Raw genomic sequence first — 11793 nt, forward strand, 5'->3', positions numbered from 1 at the left:
ACTGTTCCCATGAGGCACAGGGTCAGACTGATTTGCATATGGCCATGTCTGAACTGGGGTGGCAGAGTGGGCTAAAGAACGGTGATGGATTAAACCCAGATCAGTTGACTGGGGGTGAGTGCTTGCAATGTTCAACACTCCGTCCATCATTTCCTTTGGTTTTTGCTATGAGCAACTAATCTCACATACAGATAGCCATGTTGTCCAATGGCATAATGTGACAAATATTTGTGGTGTTGGTACCTTCTGACAGTTATTGTATGATCTGTCTGTCATGAGTGTAGGAGATGTGTTATACTTATAAGTCAGATGTGTTATACTCATAAGTCATACTGTTTTACTTGTATGCTATGCCTTAGCCCTTTATTTGTGTCCCTGTTCCCTTACCCTTCTAGAATTCTTCAGGTAGATTCTAGTGCTGCTCCTGCATGAACATTCTGGTTTAGTCAGTTGCTCGACTGGTCAGCTGTGAAGTGTCCGTTATGCTGCTAGCTCAAAATAAAGTCGACATTTACTACCCCACAGAAGTGTCCAGAGTTGTTTTCTTCACTACAGATTTTGGCGATTATCCCGCTGCACTAACCAGACGAGTTGCTGCAACCTCCTTTCCACCATCCAGCAGCAGACACTTTGGACCATTTCTGTAATTTTGGTCCCAGTATCGGTTCCCTTGACATTGTACTTGGCCTCCCAAAGACGAGAACCCTCCGTTCTGGAAAGTGGTGTGTCTCAGACTCCACAAAGATGGCCTCACGGTTTCCTGTGATGTCACCTTGCAAAACAGCCTGGCCAACCAGCATGTCCTCAAGCTAGCACTGACGGCGGGCATTTCTTACAGCTGAATTTGCTTCCTTCATACCTGTAGTCAATGTTGCAGCTTTCCTGTTTAACGTCATCACGCTCTTCACTTACTGTAGCCATCTTGAATCGCTTAACATCAATGACACGCACACCATTAGCGTGTTCCAGTTCATCGTTGGCGCACGCACATCGAAAGTGTGTCCCAACTTGAGACAACTGTACACAGCCACTCGGCACAGTTTGTTTATCGCTTAACTTCAGTGACACGCACACCATTAGCATTTCCCAATTAATCGTCGGTTTATGCACACCAAAAGCGTGTCTCAACAGGTGACAACTAGAAATCAGCACGTGTTACTACGGTGACACCACAGGGATTTATTAGTTTATTTCTTCTCTGGCCTCCTCACAAGTGTGCCTTTGGTGATACACTCACCTCACTAATTTCATCTACAGCACATTACTCATGGTGATGTGCATACCTACGCTTATTGCCTCATATCTAACATTATTTAACACTACTATTACCATACCATCCAATACTATGTCCGCCCAACACATTTCTTAGGTGCCACCTCCTCAATTTCTAATTGAACCTGGTACACCTTCCATACCTTGGGAAGACTGGATAGTTATTTTTGATAATTATTTAGTTGCCTTGGATGGACATGAGTTTAGTGCAAAAAGAAAAAGAGCACTTTTACTTAGCACTTTGGGCAAGGAGGGCTAACGTGTTTTTAGATTCTGACCACAGGCATTACAAGCCAATGGGGGATCTTTGCCAGATGAGTATAAAGAAGCAATTTGTAGGCTCAAAGTTTGATATGCTAAAGAGGAGAACTTAGTAATGAATCGCTATAAATGTCATACTCACCGCCAAAAAGCGAAGAATCCATCGACGAATTTGTTGCCAGGTTGAGGGAACTTTCCATAAAATGTAACTTTGTGTCATGGGGGATGAGTTAATAGAAGACCAGTTAATTGTATAATGTAATAACAGGAAAATCCAAGAAAGGTTGTGGGCAGCCAAAAATCCTTTTTTTTTTTTTAAGATAAAAGTTTTATTTACAAACATTGAAACTCACATTGCTCACATTTAAATTAAGAATATATTACAACAGACAAAACAGAAGGACAGAGGAGACGACAGATTCAGTGCAAGTAGGATCAGCATCACTCAAGTCAGGAATCCCGGCTCTTCTGCTGCTTTGCATACTGTTCATGCAGGTGCTTCTTGTAAGCTGGTTGATTCTGCCAGAACTCTGCTGCTTGAGGGTTCAGGGGACTCTCGTTATTGGGTTCCTCAAGCAGGCTCTGGTGAGACAGCAGGATTGTCCAGATATCGTACAGCACCGACCACTTGTCCTTCAGAATGTCGAGGCAGTTGTTACCCTGGGTGTGTGTCAACTTTGGGGTGGTAACATGGGGTGATGAATTTGACAGTGGGGGCGTTGTAACGGTATCCACTCAGAAACTCCAAGGAAAACTTGTACCTCAGGCCTTCATAAACTGTCCCTATGGCACCATGAATTGTCCCAATCCACTTGAAGAGGTTGTAAGAGTCTGGGAATGCAGAAACCCTCTTGTCACCAGACATCATTAGAGTCATCGGCTCCTGCTGTAACCTTTTGCCGACGGAGCACCTGCTCGTGGCGCTGGACCCAGGCTCGGTTCCCTTGCGGGCGGTGGCAGAGTTGGTGGCAGCGGCTGGGTCCATGTTCTGGGAAGCCATGATTAGATCGGAACTCACTAGAGCAGAGCAAATTCGGGTGATCGCTGTTGTGTGTCTGTCTCCGAGACACCTACCACTCCTTAGCTATCTCCTCCTCCGGGCAGCCAAAAATCCTACATTGAAGGTAGCTATTGATCTAGCAAAAGTCATAGAGCATTCAGAGTGTTGCATGAAAGAACTGTAGAAACATAACACTAACCATGATGTTGCTGAAGTTTCTGATAAATAAGTATGTGAAGGAAGTGACTTCAAGCAGGTGGTACAAGCACTTGTCCTTCCTAGGCTAGACTATGGAAGTTCAATGCTCTGTGGCCTCCCTAAATATACTTTAGCCCCGCTTAGGGCTTCACTGAATGCCGCTGCTAGATTGATCACTGACACTAAAAGAAATGAGCAAATTTTCCCAGCCTTAAGATCTCTTAAGAGGTTTACCCTACGAAGCAAGAATACAGTTAAAGATTGCTTGTCTGATGCACAAAGCCCTCCACTTTAAATCACCTGGATACCTGGCTCAAAAACTGGAATGATCATGTGGTAGCTGACGTTCAAGAAGTGCTAACTCATTGCTACTCAAACCACAGACTTTTCACAAAAAGAAAATGAGACTCAGAGCCTTCTCGGACGCGGCACCCAAGATCTGGAACTCTCTCCCACTGGAAATTCGCAAAATCCCCTACACGGCGGCATTCAAACAGGAAGTAAAAACAATCCTAATGAACAAGTTCCTACCTTAATTGAATCATGGGTTGTCTGTTCTCGAAATTTCATTTTTTTTTTTGTTGTGTATTTTGCTTATCAACTCTAATGTCTATGATTCTATGCCTTACCTATTAAATAACATTTTGCCTTATTAAGTTATATTTTGCTCGTATGTATGTACAGTCTTATTAGCTCAACATGTTAGCCTCTCCTACCTCAATGTTCCCCTACTTTATTCCCCCTTCCACTACTGTGAAGTGCTCTGATACCTTTCTGGGTCTTCTTCGCACTATACAAAACTTTTAAAATAAATAAATGGAGACGATACTTCCAATAGCGTAGTTCATTGTCAAGAAAAGTTCATTCACAGGGCTACCTGTTAAATCCAGTTCAAGGTGCGGTAGCAATGGGCATGCTTCTGATTTCAAATTCTGTTTGCTACGAATAAATTATGCCTCAAATGTGGTCGTTTAAGATGTGCAAAACCAGGTCGCGTCCTAGACTAGCTATTGTTCAAGATAGTGTAGTGTGGAAGAAAGAAAACAGTGATCGAATCCTTTGTGTTGGCGATGATGATGATGACATTCCTGACAATGACATTAGGGTGAACAGACCCAAAGCTATGTTTTTGGTCGATGGGCAACAAGTCTTCCTAATGGTAGACACTGGGTCCAGATGCACTACAATTCCCAAGAAAATGTTTGACAAGGAGTGGTCAGGAAGACTTTTGCAACCCAGAGACATTTCACCTGCTGGTTATCAATGGGCGTCCATAGAACTGTTAGGTTTCTTTGAAGCACAAATTGTTTTCTCCAATAGGTTCACTAAAGGCAAGGTATATGTGGCAGTAGACGGACCCCCCATCTCAGGGTGTATTTACCAATATGATCTCCATATTATTGTGAATCCCAGGGCACCCTCACAAGTCATGGTGGTGGATAATGAGAGTTTGGATGATATTCTTCAAGAGTCTAGTATGGTTTTTAGAGGACAGTTGGGAGTACTCAAAGGATATGTCTAAAGAATAGTACTAAAGAAGGACGCCATGTCAGTTCAACATAAATTGAGGAGAGTGCCCTTGGTGGTGAGGAATGAGGTGAAGTCCCTCATAAAAGATAGGTAGATAGCGGGGTGATTGAACCCGTAGAGGCCTCTAGTTTGGTATCTCCAGTAGTGATTACGAAAAAGGCTGACGGCAAACTCAGTTTCTGTGTGAACTTGAGGTCCCTTAACAGGTGCGTAGTTGCAGATACATTTCCCTTACCCAATATAGGCAAGTTGGTCTCCACCTTAAAAGATGCCAAGTTCTTTTGCAAACTCAACCTTAAGAGCGTGTACCATCAAATAAAGTTTCACAAGTGTTCCAAACATCTAACGGCATTCATCACTACAGATGGAACATTTCAGTTCACAGGTTTGCCCTTCGGGCTATTATCTGCGGCTAGTGTGTTCCAGCGGATGGTCACCGAAATTTTTAAGAGCATTGACAAAGCCATATTTTTGCAGGACGATATCCTCGTGTTTGGAAAGTCTGTCAGTGAACACAACCAAGTTCTGAAATCAGTGTTGCACAGGATTGCAGATGTGGGACTCACTCTTCGCAAAGAGAAATGTTCCTTTTTGGTGGAGCACATTGAATATATGGGCTATGAGACTACAGCGCTAGGAATAAAACCTAAGAGGAACTTACTTGCCACTATTCAACTGGCTCCATTCCCCACGGACAAGGATCAGTTTAGGTCTTTCATGGGCCTGATTGAATTTTATTCTAAACTTATTCAGAGTTCTTCTGATAAAACTTTATGTTTGAGACAACTGTTCAAGAAAGGTGCAAAATTTGAGTAGGGGAACAACAAACTGCTTGTTTCAACAACATAAAAAAATAAATCTGTGAAGCAAATGTTTTGGTACCGTTTCATATTAAACTCAAGTCTATCTTTATGGTTGATGCCAGTGCTACTGGTTTAGGGGTCATTCTCTTACAGAAACATCCACATGCAGACAAAACAGTCGATTTTGCATCTAAGATACTCACGTCTTCTGAGCAAAATTACTCAGTTATTGAAAAGGATGCAATGGTGGTGGCCTGGAGTGTTGAGTATCGCTGGGGCACAAAATGTTCACTTAGGACTGACCAGAAGCCTTTGGTGAAGATCTTGTCTCCTGGAGGTGTGGGGAAAGGATCAGCAAGGTTGGTTAGATTGGCAACTAGACTGCAAGATACCAGTATGAGGTTGTTCACATCCAAGGTGATTGCCTATCCAGTTTCTCTCTCAAGTGGGAAACTATTGATGGTTCACCTATCTATCTGACCAGTGAAGATGGTGCAGTCACTTCTGTACATGATGCAGTGGCAGTCGGTGAAGGAACCTTTACTTGTGAGGAGTGGTGCAGGGAGATGGACGCGGATCACATCCTTAAAGCTGTTATGGATCTCATTAAGTTGGGTGCCAGGTATGAGAGTTGTGTGCTTATCCCTGTGCGTCCTTTTAGCAAAGTTTTAGAGGCGTTATCTGTGTGTGGTACTAATGTTCTCATAAGGGGAGACAGATTTGTTCCACCTTTTGGTCTGAGGTCCAAACTCCTAGCTCTGGCTCATGAGGGACATTTGGATCAAACCTTCCCCCAATGTCCTCTTAAGACAAATGTTTGGTGGCCCTGCATGGATGAACAGGTGACCTCATGGGTGGAAAAGTGCTCTGTGTGCAAAGAGGGAGAGAAAAGGCTTAAGGTGGGTTCAAAGACTGAGATGGGCCATTTAAGGGACCCAGGCAAAGCTTGGCACAGCATCCGTCTGGACTTTATTGGTCCCATGGATGAGTTACTTTCTGGCCAAATATATGCCATTGTGGGTATTGATGTCTTTTCCAAATGGTTGAATGTGAAGTTTGTGAGGGACATCACCACAGAGAACACTATTGTTTTCTTGAAGTGTTTATTCCATGAAGAAGGTTGTCCCGCCATTATCATCACTAATAAATTTACTCAACTTACTTCACGTGATATGCAAATCTTTCTTACTGATTTTGCTGTGGTGCATCATCGCAATTCCTTGTACAACCCGCAGGGGAATGATCTCTGTAAGAGAGCTAACCGTGTAGTCAAGGGCATTATCCAGATGACATGTGTCAGTGGAGGTGTTGCTCAAACTATGGTGGAGGAAATGATGTGGGCTTATCATACCAACAAACTTAATCAAAGCATTGAGTCTCCCTTTGAACTTATGAGTGGAAGGTCTCCAGGCACTAAGTTGGTCCCTGCTTGGATAAAGGAGTGGGTATCAAGCGGTGGTGTGATGGGTGCAGCGCCTGTAAGCCTTTCTCAAGGTGGGAAGTTTCAAATATCTGAGGGAAACTTAGTCAAGGTCAAGTCGGGTAGGTTTAGCAAAGGCCTTACTAAATTCAAGGTACCTTTTGAAGTCAAACGTGCCTTCCCACACTTTGTTATTTTGGAAAATAGCGAAAAATTGAACCTTTGTTGTGTGGCTTTATACCAGAGAGCTGAACATCCTTCTGAGTTTACCACCTCTGACCTAGGACGGGACAACATGTGTAGGAGTAGTGGTTACATGTTGGCACAAGCGTTTGGTCCTTCAGTGGGCCTATCTGTTAGTGGTGAAAGGGAAGGGGGTGGTGGTGATGCCAATGCCTATGGAGAAGAAAACTCACAAAGGTCCCATGAGTTCGTGAGTTTAAGACGGCGCAGATCACCTGCGTATTTTAATGACTTTGTCTGTTAAAATGTTATGTTTCTTCCATATCTCTTTCTTCCTTATTTTTCCATTTTTTGTGTTTAGTTTGTATAAAGGAGTAAATGTGTTATACTTATAATTCAGATGTGTTTTACTTATAAGTCAATCTGTTTTACTTGTATGCGATGCCTTAGTTCTTTATTTGTGTCCCTGTTCCCTAACCCTTCTAGAATTCTTCAGGTAGATACTAGTGTTGTTCCTGCGTGAACATTCTGGTTTAGTCAGTTGCTTGACTGGTCAGCTGTGAAGTGTCCGTTACACTGCTGGCTCTCAATAAAGTCGACATTTCCTATCCCACAGAAGTGTCCGGAGTTGTTTTCTTCACTACAATATTACGTACACTCCCTGGGTCTGAATGATGATTGTCAGAGGAGTCATGTACATGTTCAAGACAGTGGGGCAGAGTGATGAGATATGCTGGACTCTGCAGATAAGCTCCTTTGGTTCTGAGGGAATGTAATGAGCATGAGCTGTTGCATACTACCAATCATGAAGGAGGCTATCCACTTCAGAGATGCTCCTTAGTTCTTAGTGTTGTGGAATCTGGAATTGACTGCGTGTGTGGTAGAAAACCACAAGAGTCTCCAGAAAAATTGGGATTATGGCATGTACAGGCCCCTTCCCTTACATGCAGTGTAGCAAGGTGGCTTGCGATGTAGTGTTGTGTGGATGTTTGTGAAATATGAACCTTATGGTGCAATAATGCACAAATTGCATGCAAGACAGTACAGCAAGGCATCTTGAAGTGTAGTGCAGTGTGAAAGGTAGAATGTAGGATAGAGTGAGGTGTAATAATATTTGTCATGGCTAGTGCTGGCCTGCAAACAGATGGCTAAGGTGAATGCAGGCACCTTTGCTACATGGTGAAATGTTCTCTGCAGTTGTGCTCAGTGATGCTTCATGGTGAGTTGGCTGTCGATTACTAGTCTGAGGTTCTTTGTTTGGGTTGCTGGAAGTGGTGTGGCTCTGAGTTAGGCAGGACACCAGTTGGAGTCCCTCAGTGAGGTGTCTTGGAAAAAGATTACTACTTCCATCTTGTCTGTGCTGATCTTGAGGCCATTGGTTTTTATCCATATGGCAATTTCAGTCATGCAGGTGGAGAAATTGGACCGGGTTATTGGAGTCTTGTCAGAGATGGAGAGTAATATCTTCATGTCATCAGCATAGGCTATGAGGGTGATTCCATGGGTAGGGATGATCCTGGTAAGTGTAATCATGTAAAAACCAAAGGAAATGATGGACGGAGTGTTGAACATTGCAAACACTCACCCCCAGTCAACTGATCTGGGTTTAATCCATCACTGTTCTTTAGCCCACTCTGCCACCCCAGTTCAGACATGGCCATATGCAAATCAGTCTGACCCTGTGCCTCATGGGAACAGTCCAGCCCGAACTGCCAAGCCATGTCTTCCCTGGACCGGAAACAAGCTTCCTAGGACCGGTTTCTGGCATTTCAGCCGTCTTCAGCCAGGCTTGCTTGAATCCAGTGGCAAAGTGAGCAAGGGGCTCACGTCTGAGCATGGTGAGCAAAAAAACGATGGATTTAGGCCCAGATCTCTGTACTGGGGTGAATGTATGACATTGTTCTGCATTCTGTCCATCAATTGTTATTTTTGCATTTGTCACCCCGAGTGGATAGGGTATGCTCAGACGTGAGTCCCTTGCTCTCCATGCCACTGGAATCAGGCTATCCTGGCTGACGAGGGCTGAAAGCCCGAAACCGGTCCTAGGATGCTTGTTTCCAGTCCAGGGAGGACCTGGCTTGGCAGTTCGGGCTGGACTGTTCCCATGGGGCACAGGGTCAAGACTGATTTGCATGTGGCTGGGTTCAAACTGGAATGGCATGGTGAGCGAAAAAACGATGGATTTAGGCCCAGATCTCTGTACTGGGGTGAATGTATGACATTGTTCTGCATTCTGTCCATCAATTGTTATTTTTGCATTTGTCACCCCGAGTGAAAGGGTATGCTCAGACGTGAGTCCCTTGCTCTCCATGCCACTGGAATCAGGCTATCCTGGCTGACGAGGGCTGAAAGCCCGAAACCGGTCCTAGGATGCTTGTTTCCAGTCCAGGGAGGACCTGGCTTGGCAGTTCGGGCTGGACTGTTCCCATGGGGCACAGGGTCAAGACTGATTTGCATATGGCTGGGTTCAAAATGGAATGGCATGGTGAGCAAAAAAACGATGGATTTAGGCCCAGATCTCTGTACTGGGGTGAATGTATGACATTGTTCTGCATTCTGTCCATCAATTGTTATTTTTGCATTTGTCACCCCGAGTGAAAGGGTATGCTCAGACGTGAGTCCCTTGCTCTCCATGCCACTGGAATCAGGCTATCCTGGCTGACGAGGGCTGAAAGCCCGAAACAGGTCCTAGGATGCTTGTTTCCAGTCCAGGGAGGACCTGGCTTGGCAGTTCGGGCTGGACTGTTCCCATGGGGCACAGGGTCAAGACTGATTTGCATATGGCTGGGTTCAAACTGGAATGGCATGGTGAGCAAAAAAACGATGGATTTAGGCCCAGATCTCTGTAATGGGGTGAATGTATGACATTGTTCTGCATTCTGTCCATCAATTGTTATTTTTGCAAGTGTAATCATGTAGGCATTGAACAGAGTGGCTCTATTTGAGAATCCTAGTAGAACTCTGCTGATGAGGTTGATGGCGCCTGAGGTAAAGGGGGTCAGACTGACTGGCTGGGTAAGGCCTGTCAGGAAGGAGCAAATACAGAGCAGTTTTGGACCTTGGATGTTGGCTTGGACAACCATTGGATAAGTCTGGGGTGGGAGATAATGTTGAAGGCTGCAGAAAGATCCAGTAGGATGAGGGCCACAGGGTCCCCTCTGTCCATGATAATCCAGATGTCATGCGTGGTAGAGATTAGGGCAGTCTTTGTATTGTGGTTGTTCCTGAATCCAGATTGAGAGATGCCAAGGGGGTGCTTATTAGTGAGGTGGGTGGCTACACATTTGCTTATCATCTTTGTCATGATTTTTGCTGGGTATGGTAGCAGAGAGATTGGCCGGTATTTAGCTAGCATCTTGGAGTCTGCTGAGGGTGTCTTGAGGAGGGAGAAATATGGGTAGGTGGATGCGATCATTGAGCAGTTTAGAATTGGGGTGATGGCTGCTCTGATGGGGTCCAGTCCTTTGATGAAGACATGGTGAGGGAGGGGTCCGAGTGTGCTCTGGAGTGTATAGAATACATGGTTGTTGTGGTTTCTTGAGTGGTGATAGTGGGCCAGGTACAGATAGAGATGGGCAGGAGGGCTGTGAGGGTGGAAGTTTGCAGTTAGAATTTAGAAGTTTTCGTAGATGTTGGTGATCTTGTCCCTGAAGAATAGGGTTAACTGGAAGTGATGTCGTACTTTAGAATTTGGTACCGCGTAGGAGGCAGGGCCCTACCCCTGTCTATCCCGGTAATAGTGAACCGCGAATTGTTAATGCGGTATGTACAAGTGCTTTGTGTAACGTTTTAGCTATGAATGCACTGTGTATACGCTATTTCACATCACTACGTGGGTTCCATTTTGTATCGGTGGCCATCTTATGGTTGCCCTCACATAGGCTATATAGCATGAAGCAAATACGGGCCTTTTAGAGCACACGTGCCTTTTCTTTGACTTTTCTGTGACCTGGGAAGCTTGGCTCCGCTGCCCCAGGTCAAACTGGTCTCACGAGTTCCCCGTCCTTTGGCCACCTCTGATTAGCATCAGGGCTTGACACACCATAAAGTCCTTTCATCCTACACAAGCCTCCAGCTAATCTCTTTCGCACCTGACTGTTCCTGCTTTATGGCTTGTTTCCCAAAACAGGAGATGCTCATGTTTATTGGGGCCTATCGATATCTGATGTGGGATCTGAACCTTGCTGTGTAAATAATTACGGGCTGGCTTAACTGGAATGTGGGATGGTCATCATGACTCTGCCTTTCCGTTTGAAATGTATACATGTAATGGCCATACCGTAAACTAAAGAATGTATGCCTGAGGCAGGATATTCTGTATTTAAGAAGAAGCCCGTTTCTGTGATTTTCAGCAGTCTCCTGAGAACATACATGCTGTTGTACTTCTAGGACGCCTGTAATTGGTCTGCAGCCAATAAACTGATCTTTGACTTCACCCAGAAGACTCTGTGTTTCTGTAGGTCTGAAACAGGAAGAACCCCGAAGTCATAGGGTGTGTTCCCCTGCACCGCTGGGCTTAAAATACCCAGTACTTCAGTTGGCGCCCAACTCGGCGCGATTTCAGCGGTACCGGTCCAAGCCAGAGGTTCGTGAGGAGCTTCGTGTGGAAATTCTGGAGGAAGGCCGCCACTTCATCGACCCCTGCATGTCGACGTGGTCCGAAAGTCTTTTCTGCGAGGTTCTCCACGTCCCGACGGCTACGAAGGACTGCTGCCCTGATTAATCGCCCTGTTTTGGACCCTTGACGATTTTGATAGAGCGAAACAATCGAGAGAGTCTTCTGGTGACGCCATCGATCATCAATATTCAGTTAAGTATAAGTGGAGCGTCTCCCAGTTTGAATTTGGTATCCTTCGGGATCATTTTGATTTGGTGCTTGCAAGCCCCAAAGCCAGAGGACTCGTGTATTCACGAGACTATCGTATTCGATAATCCTTTGACGTTTGAAACTAGACTAGTGAGCGAAGATGCCTGGTTCTAGTGTATTTTGTAGATTGTTTCGTTTGGGTTGTGGAAGGGATTTCCAGTTGGAGGATTCATGTCCGTTTCCTCCAATTGGAACTCCAACTTATGAGCTCTATGTAAAACATGGCGTGGGCCCCATTGCATATAATGAAATATGGATC

General features: G+C 44.9%; 1 pseudogene; it reads right to left on the reverse strand.

The window, feature by feature from the left end:
• Nucleotides 1–1927: 1927 nt before the first annotated feature.
• LOC146805008 (ubiquitin-conjugating enzyme E2 C pseudogene) lies at nucleotides 1928–2533 on the reverse strand (annotated as a pseudogene).
• Nucleotides 2534–11793: the final 9260 nt, after the last annotated feature.

The sequence above is a fragment of the Triturus cristatus genome, chromosome 8 (assembly GCF_964204655.1).
Source record: "Triturus cristatus chromosome 8, aTriCri1.1, whole genome shotgun sequence".
NCBI lineage: Eukaryota > Metazoa > Chordata > Amphibia > Caudata > Salamandridae > Triturus > Triturus cristatus.